Source organism: Apteryx mantelli, chromosome 22 (genome assembly GCF_036417845.1).
Source record: "Apteryx mantelli isolate bAptMan1 chromosome 22, bAptMan1.hap1, whole genome shotgun sequence".
Taxonomy (NCBI): Eukaryota; Metazoa; Chordata; class Aves; order Apterygiformes; family Apterygidae; genus Apteryx; species Apteryx mantelli.
Genome location: NC_089999.1, coordinates 9305247 through 9319898, shown reverse-complemented (window position 1 = coordinate 9319898; position 14652 = coordinate 9305247).

Sequence of the window (14652 nt, the reverse complement as noted above, 5' to 3'; positions counted from 1 at the left end):
AAAAGTTACCTATTCTCCTAATCTTATTAAAAGTGGCAGTGTCTGTGATAAATAGAATTGGCCAAGACTTTTAGTCCTTAATGTGAGCAGCATCCTATCCTTAGCACCATGTCAGGGCATTGATTCATTGGTGACTCAGAAGAAAGAATAGCACCTCACAGCCTTGCTTCCTAGGGCAGACAATGTCATGGTGATTTAGTGGGCTCCTATTCAGGGTTTTCCGACCTCTTTCAACCTTGCTTCGCTTTTGAGAACTGCCATCTTACTTGCAAATCTTAACTAAATAGAGAATTGTCTTGGAAAGATGGGCATGGGTCATACTCACAGACAGATGTATGACAGGAGGATTTTGTTTGTACCTCTCACTTAATCTGTATTATCTCCATAATTAATCTCTCTCTATTTCAAGCTAATGATTTTTGAGGTGCAGGAGAACAGAGAGGTGTGTTTGACCCAAATCATAAAGCTCAGGCTTTCCGATTAACAATAGAGGACAGGGCCACAAATAATGAATCCCATCTGCTCCAAAGTTACCTCCATTTACTATTTGTGGCGTTTAGGCACTAACCTACCAAATACTGTCTCACTTATGCCACATCCAGAACAACGCTTTTCCTTGCTTTCCAATAGACCCAGTCAGAAAGAACCAGCTTCCAAAGTTTCTGCAGGAATGAGGAGTAAACTGGTAGAATATTTTGCATCTGTAATCGTTTGGTTTAGAAGCATGACAGAGAAGTACATGTAAGAATTATACACATTCCTCAGCACTTTAAGTCCCTACCTTTTAAAGGCTAAATACATGGATTTTTTTTTTCCCAACTTTATGCCTTTTTAATCTTATTGCAAGGATTACCACAGAACTTCTGGCTTCAGATCTAGCTGTAGTCACTCTGCGCTGTAATCAGAGGCTTTTTTCTAGTGTGATTCAGCTATCAATATTCTTTTATAGGACATAAAAAATTCTGTTTCAGAGTGTTTTGGAGGCCCCATCACTGTGTCCCTGTCCTTGATCTCTTAACAGCCTATGAAACTAGGTTATGGGAGTCATGACTGAAAGTTGTTCTACATGACACCACTTTTCCAGTAAAATTTCTGAAGTTTGCAGCAAAAAGTTTAGATAGTTGCTATTGTTGTTGCTGTTAATCTTTAGTTTCCAGGAATCCTAAACAATTATATTTTCTTTTTCTTTCTGTTTTCACAGTATGAGTATTCTAAAAGAACATAGTGCATTCTTTGTTTTTTTTATGCGTCTTTCTCATTATCCCCTTCAAAAACTGTATTTGAGCAGCAAACTATTCTCCTAAAAACCAGCCTGTTACTATAAGGAATGGATCAGAAAGACATCGCTTCATGTAGATGTGTCTTCTGTGATTTCCTCTTTCAGCTCTGTGTTTTGCAGTAATGCAAGTGTCTTAATGTATTCCTACATTACATCTATCACAGTGGTATACAGATATTTTCATTAACTCCCCCGAGTACTCAACTGACTGCTGTCTCAGTGACTATCATGTGACTCCAGTTATACCTAGCAATATGGCAATATTATACAAACATCTGTGCTCATGTACAAGTTAGTGCTTTCTCACACTATAATTCAACATTTGGAGCAGACTATAGATGCTCAAATTACTAGGATGTAGTCCCTTATTTCACTTACATTAATACTACTTCTACCCATGTTCATCTCCTCTCACCTGGATGTAGGATAAACAATGTGCTTTAGTTGTATGTTTTCTTGGCTGCATATGTAATATGGGGCATCACCTGGTTGAGAGCAAAGTACACAATCCTTCACTTCTGAAGAAATATGCACTCCAGATATTTAAATATATTTTTTATGTTCATAATTAATTATAAACAAAATATATACATTTTCAGCCTAAAACTCATCCAATTTAACCTAGCTTGTACCAGTATTCAAGTTAGAAACATATCATTAGGATAAATCAAACTGAAACATTTGCAGAATAAAGTCTAATTCCCCAAGATTTAATCTGATGTCTGATAAATTTGCAGGAGGGCCAGAAGTGAACGATGGCTAGTTGTTATTTATAGGTTTGATAATTAGTGTGTTTGTAACACAAACAGTTCCCTTCTTGTTGGAAATCTAACAGTCTGATACTAAGAAGTGCAATGAGAGCCATATATTTCCTATTTGCATAAAGAAATAAGGAACAATTTTCCATTTGCAGTACTCAGATTTAGTCATTTTTGCAGTTAAGATGCACATCCTAACTTCTGCCTGGATTTCACTTTAGTTACCTTTACACGTAAGAGTAAGCCTAAAAAAAAGTTTTTATCTACTACTATGAAATACATGAGGCAAAAACAGTAGATTTAAAGCAGAGGCCATAGTAAAGGAGAGCTTGATTTCAAAACACATAACTTCCCAAACTCTTGCTTCACCACTGGAAAGGTTTAGAGTAAATCTATCGTGAACCTGTGAGGCATGAGACTTCCCACTTTTTTCACAGATACTTTTCTTGTTTTGTCTTTTAGTTATTTCTTTCATTTCGTTTCAAGTAATGGTAAACACTTCCAGCTTTTTTTGTAACTATGGAACAGAGAGTAGCTTAGATTAAGCTGGTATACACCCAAGACAAGGAGAACTATTTTTTTTTCCTTTGGGAAATCGCCTACTGTCCTCGTTTCTCCCAGAAAAAGACCAATGGACCTATGAACTTACCTGGTGTTTTCTTGACTCCTTCTCTTGATACTCTTCACTCACAGCTGATAAATACCTATAGGAGTTGCTGAGGAATGGGATGTAGGTGCTGACCTTCCCCTTCCCTCAGCCTGAAGTTCTTCAAAGTCAGCCTCAGGGACTTCAGATTAAATAGATGAGCCAAGGCAAAAGAGTTCTGCTCCCCCTTCCGTTTGGCTTTCACGGCTGAATTCTAAAAAGCTGTATGAAGTTGTCAGAGGTTTCCTCTTACCTTTTACTGAAGCAAAACGGCGTGCTGCTGCTCCAGGACAGGATTAGGTCATTCAAACAGCCCTGCAGAGAGAGTGGAGGCTCAGCGGTATAGAGTCTCCAAAGGCTGGAAAGATCTGATCTTACATCAGGTGAGAGAAGGCAGCTGGCTAGGCAAGCCAATAATTATGATATCAGCTCTTGTTCGCCTCAGGCAATCCTGCATTTAATAAGAATACAAATATGACTAAGCTGCAGGTTTTTTTCCTTGTTCTCTTGGTAATTCTTCAGAGAAGTTGGGCAGGTATAGGGCTCTAACTGTCTGGAAAGAGAATGTTCCCTTTCAACCTTTCTGTTTTTCTTTTGATTTAAAATACCCATCTGTTATTATGTTTTGCAAACCTATTATCCACCTGTGGTTATTAAAAACACTTTCCTGGCATGGATTTCACCATACTATCATAAAGCATTCAGCTGTCAGAAATAGGGGTCTTTCCTACATTTGTTCAGTCTGAACCCTCATCATGGAAAGGAACTGTGGCTCTACAGTAGAATGTCAAAACATGTTGTACCATTTAAATATAAGAGGAACACTACAAAATGAGTATACTCAGGTTAATAGTCCTTCCAAAACCAGAGTCCTTTAGCACAGTTATAAAAATAGGACCAGGTTGCAGGAGTGTAGGCATTTGTGTGGGCATGTATGTATATATGTTTATGTGGAGAGGTTTGTTTTTTGTGTGCAGTTATGTAGAGAGGAATATGAGTGTAAATGTGCAATTGCAGGAATATGTATTTCTTCTGCCCTTACTTGGCTTGTGCATACTCTACAGTCCCCTACACAAACCTGATCACACCTACTGTAATAATACTTACCTACCTCATAGGGTGTTGTGAGGATTAATTAATGTTTGTAAAGTGCTTTGAAGATGAAAAGCCTTGAATGAGTGCTAAATATAATTATCATCATTCCACAAAACAGCAGAAACATCTTTGCGGCCCCCAGGTTATTGTATAGGTACACCCATGTTTATCTTCTACGATTATGGTAAGATACTGAATAAGGTCTTGAAACTTTGATAAAAACACACCCCCTGCTTTGGAGGGAATCATTATGTTCATGTTAGGTTCATGCTATTCATGAAATGTTTTTGTGATTCCTGTTGCAGAATACATCGCACAAATTTGAGATAGAAAAGATCTACCCTGGCATCCACATGTCACAGCAAGAGGACCTGTGGAAGAGAAGCCATGGTTTTACCTGTGATGGATTATTTCTTAGCAAGAGTTTGCCGATCTGATTTTATTAGATCTATCAGGAACTTTTGACATTAGAAATTAAGACTCTGTCATTTTATCTGCAGGATCTTCTAGAAATTGTGGGTATGGATTGTGGTGGATATGCTCTTTCCTGTCTGGAAGATTTCAAAGATAACGCTGGATAATTATTTGTCCTTTCCAAGGGCTTTCACATTTGATGTCCCTCAGGATTATATCTCTAAAGCTGCTAAGGAAGGTTCTGAGATGGTTTGGGCTACCCTCTACTCCTTTACTTAGTTGTTCCCAAATTCTGCATTATCCTTAATTCCAATTCTTACTCTGATGGCTGCGATAGACAAATCTGAGATGGTTTTAGCTTAGTAACTTAGGTGCTAACTGCAACAGCACAGAACTGAAGTAGGCTAATGGTCTGATTATTAACCCAGTTTCTTGAGTGAGTTTTGGGGCCTGCCTTGAAATCCAGACTGCTGCAGCTGTTTAGTTATTGGTACCTAAGTTAGCTAGTTTAACATTAACTTGCTGGGTGTGTTTACTTGCACTGGCATCACAAGTCAACTGCAGTGCACAGATAAGATCCTGAATGAAAGTGAACTACTGATAGGTAAGCATTCTCTCTTCTTTCCTGGGATAACTACCAGGAGGAATTACTTAGAGGAATGGGGGGGAGTCAATATTTGCTGAAGACTTTTCCTGTTTCTTACCAATGTATACCACAGTCTTACATTAATATCCACCTTTGTTCCTGGACTGGAGATAAAGAGTGCAGCCCATCTAGCAGTACTGCTTTATAGTGTTTTTCCTTTTGACTGGCAAAATAGTTTTGTAAAATTTAAAGCCTTTAGGTCTTGTAGACTTATCCCTGTAAGGCCAGTAAGTTTTTTCACACAGCTGTCTTAGAGTGAACTTGAAGAGTTTTGTTAAACTAGATACAGTTTGGTCTTCAGGAGATGAAGCCATATGCCACAAGCAAAGAACAGAAGAGATCAAGAGGCTTACATGACAACAAACATAGCTTTGTCAGATCCAGACTAGACTATTATAATGAGTTGACTTTAGATCTGTTCTTGGTCCGAGCTTTTATTGGAAGACTAAAGTGCTTATTCAGTGTGCTGGCAGCTATTTTAAACTCTTAAATTTGCCCCCAAATCTGATCTTTCATTTGCAGGGGGAGAAGTAAAATCGCAGCCATCAGAGTTGCAAAGTAGATATTCAAAATGCAAGTCAGTGTAACCAATTTAGTGACATCTGACTGAGTCTGTAGTTGAAGGTATAATGTTGGTAAGTGGAAATGGCTCCTGTTTATCTCCATGAGGGCTTAACTCAGCTGCTCTTTGACAACTACTAAAATGTCAGTGTTATTTGGTACTTCTATGCAGGCAATACTGCATAGTGAACAGAAATGACAGTCTGCATAATTGACTTGGAATTATGTCTTTGTAAGATGTCCAGAATAGCTCAAGAGGCTGCTACTGTATTTGTTTCCCTCGCTTAGCGAGCCAGCATCCTGCATAATGTTTCCTATAATGCCATGTTTTGATATCTCAGGCATGAGAAGTTTATTTTGTGATGGAACTCGGAAGAATATGTTTATCTTCTTACTTTACACGGTTAGATTCTTGTCTCAGATGTTTCTCCTGAACTAGCTAATGCTTTTCAAAGCAGAGCACTGGAAATGGAAGCCTGGGCTTGAAGGACTGCATGACACTTTGTGTCCAATTCAGAATGTTTGATCAGCTTTAACCTTAAATGTTCTTGGGTTCCATTATATGAAAAACCACTACTGACTTCAATGTAAACCCCTCCTGCTATTTAAAATTGTCAAGAATAGTCTTGTTGATCTGGAGATTTGTCAGTGAGGAGTTCTACCTATGAATTTGCTGCATTTTGTGCCCAACCAGAGCTAAATTCATTCCTTTGATAAAATATTCTTATTTAATTTAGTAGTGGGATAATTGCTTATTTTTAATACATTGTTTATATTTTATTATGCAGCCATGGCAGCAGTATTTGTTATCATGAATAGCTTTGTAGGCTTACAATTTTTGTATCCTAACATTCGGATGATAAGGTTACAAAATGGCTTAAGACGTAATCTAACCAGCTATTCTGCCACCATTAAATAGGAAAAGTGGCCCAGCATCTCTCCCTTGGGATCACCTGAGGGAAGACACACCTGGGTGTAACTTAACCGTCTGCTGTGCTGCCTTTAAATAGTAGTCAGGGCTTGCTTTTTATCTTCTGAGATATCCTTAGGGAATACACACCTTGGTTTAACCTACATACACTTCAGCCCATTTTCGTCCCTAAGAAATAATTCCAAGTGCATTTATCTGGTAGTTTGAAGTCTCTAAAAAAGCAAACCAGTAAACTGAAGTTATCAATTTTAGCATTCAATCTATTTAAGAGTGTAGCATTCTCATTCCCTTCTGAGTCTCCTCTTTTACAAAATATATCTTTCTTTTGCCCTCTAGTTATTACAGCTTCAAGAAGCTGTGAGTTGCAATATTCAGTTGGAAGACTGAAAGATAAAATTCACTGGGGAGGTAGATCTGAATTATAGCCTCCAAATTTGGCACACCATAAGATGCTCTTCTGTTGGCATTTCCAGAACTTTCTTTTGGTTAATTGTTTATCTTAAATTGAAAAATAAGAACCATTATTATATATGAAATATTATTTCCTGACCAGTGATTTAGTGTTGCCTACAAAGCATAGCATCCCTAGCAATCCGACAGCCACCGTAAGCTATTATTGTTTTGTTATTTTAGAAATGAGGATGAGCTCAAGACGTGGCATTAGATTTGATTCTGTGCCTTTCTACTCTAGGTGAAATTCAGGTAGGTGATCTAGACATGTGTTAAAGTCATTGTGTCATCTACCAATATGTTTTGCTTTTTTGACAAGACTGCTACTAGTGTGCAACTTTCAATACAGGAGTGAGATAACTAAGATAGAGACAATGGGCTAATGTAGTAATCTCTGATTCTCCTCATAGGTTTATTTTTCCTGTTGCTTAGCCATTGGATGTGTTTGTTCCTTATAACAATTCAGTATCATATGCCAAGTTCGGGACCCTGTATGGTTCCAGGGTGGGTGGACCTTTCTCCTGTACTGAGGGATGAACATTCATTCCTCCTTGGAGCTGATCATTGTAAACATGTAAAACTGGAGATTTCAGAATCATTTTGAAAAGTCCCGTAACATATCATATACTTTCTTCTTTTCTCACAGCACGTAATTTGTGATGAGTTGGCAGCATTCTGTCAACTTTCCCTTTTTTGTTGACACTGCACTTTAAAAAGAACCTTTTGTGATTTTCTTCCCTTTTTTATTACAAGGTTAACAGAAAGAAAGAAAGCCTTCCTAGCCTGAAGCTGCTGGATAAATGGCAGGTTGGCACACTGTCTTTGTTTGTTTGGTCTTATGGTTTCTTCATTTTTGGCTGCCAGCTTTTTTCTAACATCATAGTTGAGCAGAGCAGGAAGGGTATTGGGCGAGTTGTGATGACATGAGAATGAAAAGGAGAAAGTCTATCTTACGTGAGTTTTCAGAGCACAGTAATTTAATGAATACATTTTCTGCTAAAGTCATGAATGTAAGAGAGTGTGGCCAATGTCAGGAGGCAAATGATTGAATCCTAGAAGAGTTTCATTAAGGCATCTGACAATGGGACTGGAGACTTTGCTACTGATACTGGAGAGAAAAGAACAGCTGGGTGATCCTCTGTCTATTCGCCTCTACTCCTCTATCTAAACAGAACTTTCTAAAAGTCAGACACATGAAATTCAAAGGAGAATGCTCTTGCATCCTGGTTTTAAGGCCCTGAGGGACTGTGGGAGTTTCAAGAACATATGGAGCTACAAGTGAGGCCTTTGAACTGTATGAGTCTCACAAACCCAATCCTGTCACATTCATGATTTTGAATATGTTATGCAGGTTTGGCCACTTAGTGCTAGGACATAAGCAATGAAATGATCACTCATACATTACTTCATATTATTGCTTCTAAGGCTTGCTGCCTGCTCGTTTTATTTTCCATTTATTTTAAGCTGCAAGATAGTTTCTCAGGGTGTTGAATAACCCACACCTATTCCGAATAGTGTGCATCTTTTAGTTCTCAGGCTATTTTCTTGTCTGCTCCTCCTTGCCGACATTCTATCATGAGCATGCAGCATGCTTTCTGGAGTTGTGACAGTTTGTAAATGACATGCAATGTTGCTTTGTGGTACAGATAAAGTATATAAGTAATTTACTGTATTTATGCACTCTGCAGCCCAAGGTGAAACATATTGTATTCTTGCACCAGTATTTTTCAACGGTTGAAGATAATCTGTTTTGAATTATTTTGAAATCTCTCATGCAGCACTCAAAACACTGGATTGTATTCGGAACCTGTTGTACTTTTCCGCTTGCAGAGCCTCCTATATCCCTTTCCAAAAACTTATGAACTTACCAATAATTGGAACATTGCTTTTGTATTCGCCTTGCTCAACATATTTTCTGTAGAAGTCTAGGAACACTGCAGCTAGAGATAAAATAATATTTCTTGTCTATACCACAACCTTTAACCAAGTTTGTAACAAGTTAGTGACATGATTGGTTCTAAACAGGATGATTAATATTTAGCTAACGAAAAGACAGCTAACAGTGTTTTACTCCTGCCAGAGGCTTAGGCTAGCACATGATTATCTTCTTATAACTGGCTTGGCAGAAGTCTTTTTTTTTTTTTTTTTTTTTTTTTTTAAGCCCCTTAACCATGTCTGATAACCAGTACAACTGGTCTGTCTTCTTCCTTTCTTGGAGTGTGCTTGGATGCTCCTAACTACAGTGCTCCATAAGCGGCTAGTGCCAATACATGCACGCCTTTTTAGTCTTCTCCATTTCCATAAACTTTGGGGGATATCTGTCCTAAGTTTACCAGAATGCACTGACACTATTAGTGTGAGAAATATGGATGCATAAACAGGATTAGTAGAGTTGTATTGCAGAAAAACCATTTTAGGAATACAACTCAAATTTAGTTCTTGCAACATGAGTTTCTTATGAGTACATTATGAAAACATAGTTGTACTGCAGTATTTATAGGTAAAGCTGGCAGATGCTTAACATGACCACTCAAAATTTTTATCTCAAAATTCAACGGGCTGTTATTGTATTGCCTTTGAAATGGAAAGAAAGAGTGTGAAGAGTTCACCTGGGACGTTCATAAGAAATAGCGTGATTGGATTTTCCGAACCAATTATAATGCAAACACAGCCTGGGATGAATTCTTTGCCCCACTCTAGGACATTGTGTTTGCAGCTGACTTGGATTTGGGGAAGCAGGTAGCACATTCAGCAGGGAGGTTATGAAAATACGCCTGGCTGTCCGTCAGCGTTCTGAGCTGACCTGCCAGGGTCCTCTATGCAAGACTTCAGAGCAGTTAGGTGTGAGAGAGGTTTCCACTATCCCATCCAAAACCTTTTCACATGTTGCTTGGGCAATCCTTCCTTCATCTTTATCTTCTCACACAATAGTGGAAAACACAAAACCTTATGCTTCCGCAAACAGTAGTTGAAATCGTCCCAGAGGTATTATCTTAGAAACTAGAAAATGATTCAATGAAACAAGGAATGAATCATATAAATACTCAAAGTGTTGTACCTCAGCAATGTCCCTCCCTTCTTAGTACAAAGCAAAGAACAAAAGCAGGCTGCTGCCTGGCATGGGCCCCTCCTAGATGACTTACTGGGGCTGTGAAATCATCAAAAGCCTCAGAAAGAAGTGCTTGTGCAGCATTTATGACTTGATTTTCTTCTCTTCAGTTGTCTATGAACATGGAACCTGTAGCACTGTTCTTCTTGAATGCCTGCATATATTCCAGAAGAGGGATGAAGAAGGACATGGATGGAAGCAACTATTTCATGTTCACAGATTTCTGGGTGGCTTTTATTTTTCAGAACCTGAAAATGAATTTTGAGAGATAAAACACAGTGCATGAAAGAGGGAGCATAAATGTTATAAGGTCATGAAAATGTGAAACAACATTTTCATTGCTGATGATGGTCTTAAACACTCTTTGAAAAAAACAAGCAATGTGAAGTTGTGTATCCTGTTCAAATAGAAAGTTATAATGGGAGGTAAAAATATGTACCAAGATTGCATTGGTACATAGAGGAACTTCAGTGAGAAAGAAATATTGATCTCATATTCTCAGAATTTTAAATTAGATGTGTGAGATACAAGATAGTCAGGGAAAACCTATATGGAAGGTATTTGGTACAAATTATTGTTTGGAAGAGTGTTGTACAACAGATGAAAAGAATTAAGAAGCATAAGAAGAAGTAACTGCAACTGAAGGTTTCACTCTAAATAAATTCAGCAAAAATTGTTTCTTAAGCAAGTATTATGAGCCAATATGGTTCTCCAAATGCTCCAAACTGTAAGGTTTCACAGTAACCAATAGGACTGGTTCATGCGCACTCTCAACTCTTTGCCAGTCCTTAGTTTTAGTGTTTTTGATCAGTAAAATGAAAATCCACTGCAGGTACTCAAGATTGCTTTAACATCTCTTTGGCATTTTTTTTTCTTTGCTTTTTGCACAGTATGCTCTTCATTCAGGATCTTGTGACATCAGTGGCGAATGTCTGTGAGGAATTGCCTTAGGCCAGTGTGACTTTCAAAGGATAAGACAATTTGTTACCTTGCCAATGAACAGTTTATTACATTTCTAATTATTGTTATTAGTCTGGCAGGTGGTGCCATGCATGATATTTTTACAACTGCCAAAGATGCAGATAGTTCTTTCATGACAAAAATTAATCTGAGTAAGATTTAAAGAAAACCAGGCATTCTGCTGTAGTACGTGTTTGATAATTCCTTGCCATAACATGGAGTATAAGGCAGCTGGCCATTTATGAATCTTAAGCTGAAATGGATTGACTCTTGGAAGGTTTTACTTTGAGACCAATTGTAATTAGAGTGTGTTAGCAGTCTGTGTTAGATATGAAGGTATCTCTCTCTTCTTCTCAAGCTCTTTCTTCTAATGTTTATTACCCTACTTGTTGTATAAATTAAAGACTTGTCATATTTATAAACTCTAACTCAGAGTTCATGTTAATCGCCACCTAAGAATACTAAATATTCCTCTCCCAGTGAAGATCTGCACTCCTAAACATAGAGACTTTGCATTCTATAGTTTGTAGAGTTACCTGCACAGTCAGATTCAAGAAATAAAAAGTCAGAAATATGACATGTGTTTCAGTATGGGCTACTGCAATAACATACTATCCCTTTTGAGCAGCACAGTCCAGTTCCACCTGTCACTACAATGTGTACCTGTACAGAGCAGATGATAAGGCATGTCCTGTCTTTGCTTTGTCATATAATGTGTGGCAAAACATATTTACTTAAACAGTTTCATGTGGCTTATTCTACTCCAGTAAATACTGAATAACTTGATGTGACACTATTACCAGAAAGAAGAAATTAATTCAAAAGGAATAGAGCTAGGAAATAAATTTGCTGTTTCCACAGCCAGCAGTATGTTTGGTCTCATGCAATCAGTATTGCAAAAGCAACTACTTTGTTCTTATTTATATAGCTACTGTCTTAACAAACATAAAGAATATTTTTCTGTTATTCTTATGGTACAGAGAAATAAATTGAAAATTGTTCTTGTAAACAAAATCCATTTGTTCAGCTTACATATATATCCTTTGCTTCTTCACTGTTTGCCCAGGTATGTAAGAGAATCACATTCAGGAGAACCAGCCACTTAGATTTTTTTTACAGACAATCAATTTGGCTGGATTTAAAATTTTTACAGTTTAGTTCAAGAAACTAAGGAGTCAGGACAGTCGTCTTGTCCATTTCTGTCTCTGTCCACTACCTTGATGTTTTATGATATGGCTGTGACAAGGTGACAAATTTCCTTAATGCCACATTTTATGTCCTGCAAAGATGGAACATAAATTGGCAGCAACAGGAAATTAATTGGTGCCTCCTGTAAGGAAAATAAATTGATACAGTTTTTTAGTACAAGATTTAGTGGTTTTGTCTTTCTGTGACTTGAAGGAACTGCAGCTGTGCTAGAATGGTTTCAGGATTTGGCTGACTTATGTATGCACCCGCCAGGGCTCCAGGTAAGAACTGATCTTGCCGGAGCAGGGAGCATGGGCATGTTTTGGAGTCATTCCCTGCAGGGGCTGTTCAGCAGGTACAGTAGGCCAAAAGTGGCACTGATTCAAAACAGTGGCTAGAAAGATATTACATACTTGACTGCACCTGGTGCAGAGGAAACTAAAGATGTCAGTCCCCTCCCCTTTCCCCATCCATTGTCTCATATTTCTGAGATACAGGTGTGTGGTTACAGTGTAAACAGACTGAAGATTTTTCTTCTAGGCTAGTAAGCTACATGTTTTTCTTATAGTATCTCTGCCAAAATATAGAAACATATGGTATGAACTCCTGCACTTCCGCACATCCCATGTACACTGAGGAGAAAGACTTTTATTTCTAGAGCTGGGATGGGATACAGAATTTGCCCTTCTGGCAGCTATATTTCTCATTCTTTTGTGAATGTATTTCAGAAACTGATCTTTGTCTTGTCTATATGTCATGCTTTCTATCAACTGTCATTGCGTCTCAAATTAGGACATAATGGGTGAGCACGAGAGAGGCATTTGTTTTTTCTGGGCCATTCACTGCTTGATCTTTCCTTTGTGACTGTCCAGAAGGCCTGTAGTACTGGCTGTGGCCATTAGCTTTCACCACTAATTAGAGGAAAAAGTGTTCTGTCTTCATCCCTAAGCTTGCAAGTTGCCTTGAACAGTCCAGCCTCTAAAAGTCATCTGAACAAATTCTAGTGATGTTACTATTTTCTATGTGGCCTGGATAATAAAGATGTAACACTAAAGGAATTAGAAAGACCATTTCAAATTGGATAGGTCATATCTTCTGAGGCTGTACTGTTTCTTCAGTATCAGTTATAGCTCTTGATACCACAACACTGCTTGGTTAGGTCTAAGGAGAAAAGAAAAAGCGCAGGTGTGAGGAAGCTTGCATTGTACAACTGTGTTATCTGCAATGCAGACAAATGATTTATGATTGCATGTTTCATGTAGCAGGAATGATATTGCCAGAGGTAAGAATAGAGAGGAAAATTCAAACTTGCTTCAGGTGACAGGCATCTTGCAAATAAAGAAGATCCTTTTGAATTTTCTGGCAAGTCTCATCAGGATAGTTCTACAGCAAAAAGGGAAATGTGACTTTTCCTTTACAGTAACAACAACAGGTCCAGAATAACCACTACTCGCTGTCTAAGATCCTCTTGGTAGGCAACCAGGAAAACTAGTGCCATCACAGCTAACTGTATTGAGACTGTATTTCCCTTCTGCTTTTGAATAATTTGCTGTTCTGACATTTTGCAATTCCGTATTAATATGGACATTAGTTACGCTGACAATTCTAATCACTTTTCCTTTTGCTTTATTGAAAGAAACAAGAAGCTCTGTAATCAGCAGAATTAATGAAATTTGGTGTCATAAGGCTTTCCATTCACTTCCAAAGGATGGAAGGGTCACATGACTGATTTTTGGAATAGCTATTAGTGGTGACAGCCAGTTAGCAGGTATTGGGAAAATTTAAAATTGCTCTGCTTCTCCTAGGCTGGACAGGGATCAAGGGAAATGAGGAAATTCCTGTAATGCTGCTAAGTAAGCAGGAGGACTTAAATACTAATCTGAAGTTGGCAGAAAGGTATCAAGTTGAAGCACAATAAAGTTTTGATGTTTTAGTTAATCATAATTAATGCTTAAAGTACAGCACCATCTGAAAGTAGTGACTACTAATGCTTTATCAAGATAGATACTGTACATAGACATGCAACATCTGAGCCTTAAAGCATTTGCATCTGGTATGATCTAAATTATGCATAACAACATAGGTTGAACTCTTGAATGAATTTTTCTGTTCCTTCTTTATTTTCAAGTTTGTCTATGTGTTTTTTCTTCTGATACTTTGAATAAATTTGTATTTAATTGAATTTATTAATATACTTTTAATTTTGCAGATATGCTGTGGTGCACTGCCTCTGAAAAAATGTTACTTTTGTTCCATTACTTTCCCCTTAGCTATTTAAGGATGCTTTCAGACGAAGATCAACACAAGACCAGGTGCTTGGCCCAGTATGAGGAACTTTGGGCATGCCCTGGTAGACTCTTTGCAGCCACTAGATGGCACATTGCAGAAGAATCTCTCTGTATATCCTAAATAGCAACTTGACATTTTCGGTCTGTTAGTATGATTAAAGGATAAATAATAGTAAATGTATCTTTAAAAGGAGAAAATGCACAACATTGACAGTAGTGATTAAGTTTTATTGAACAGGTATTATTTTGGACACCAGATGATTAAGCAAATTCAAACCACTTCGTTTCCAGGCTTTGGCACCTTGGTCATTACTAACTCAAATCATA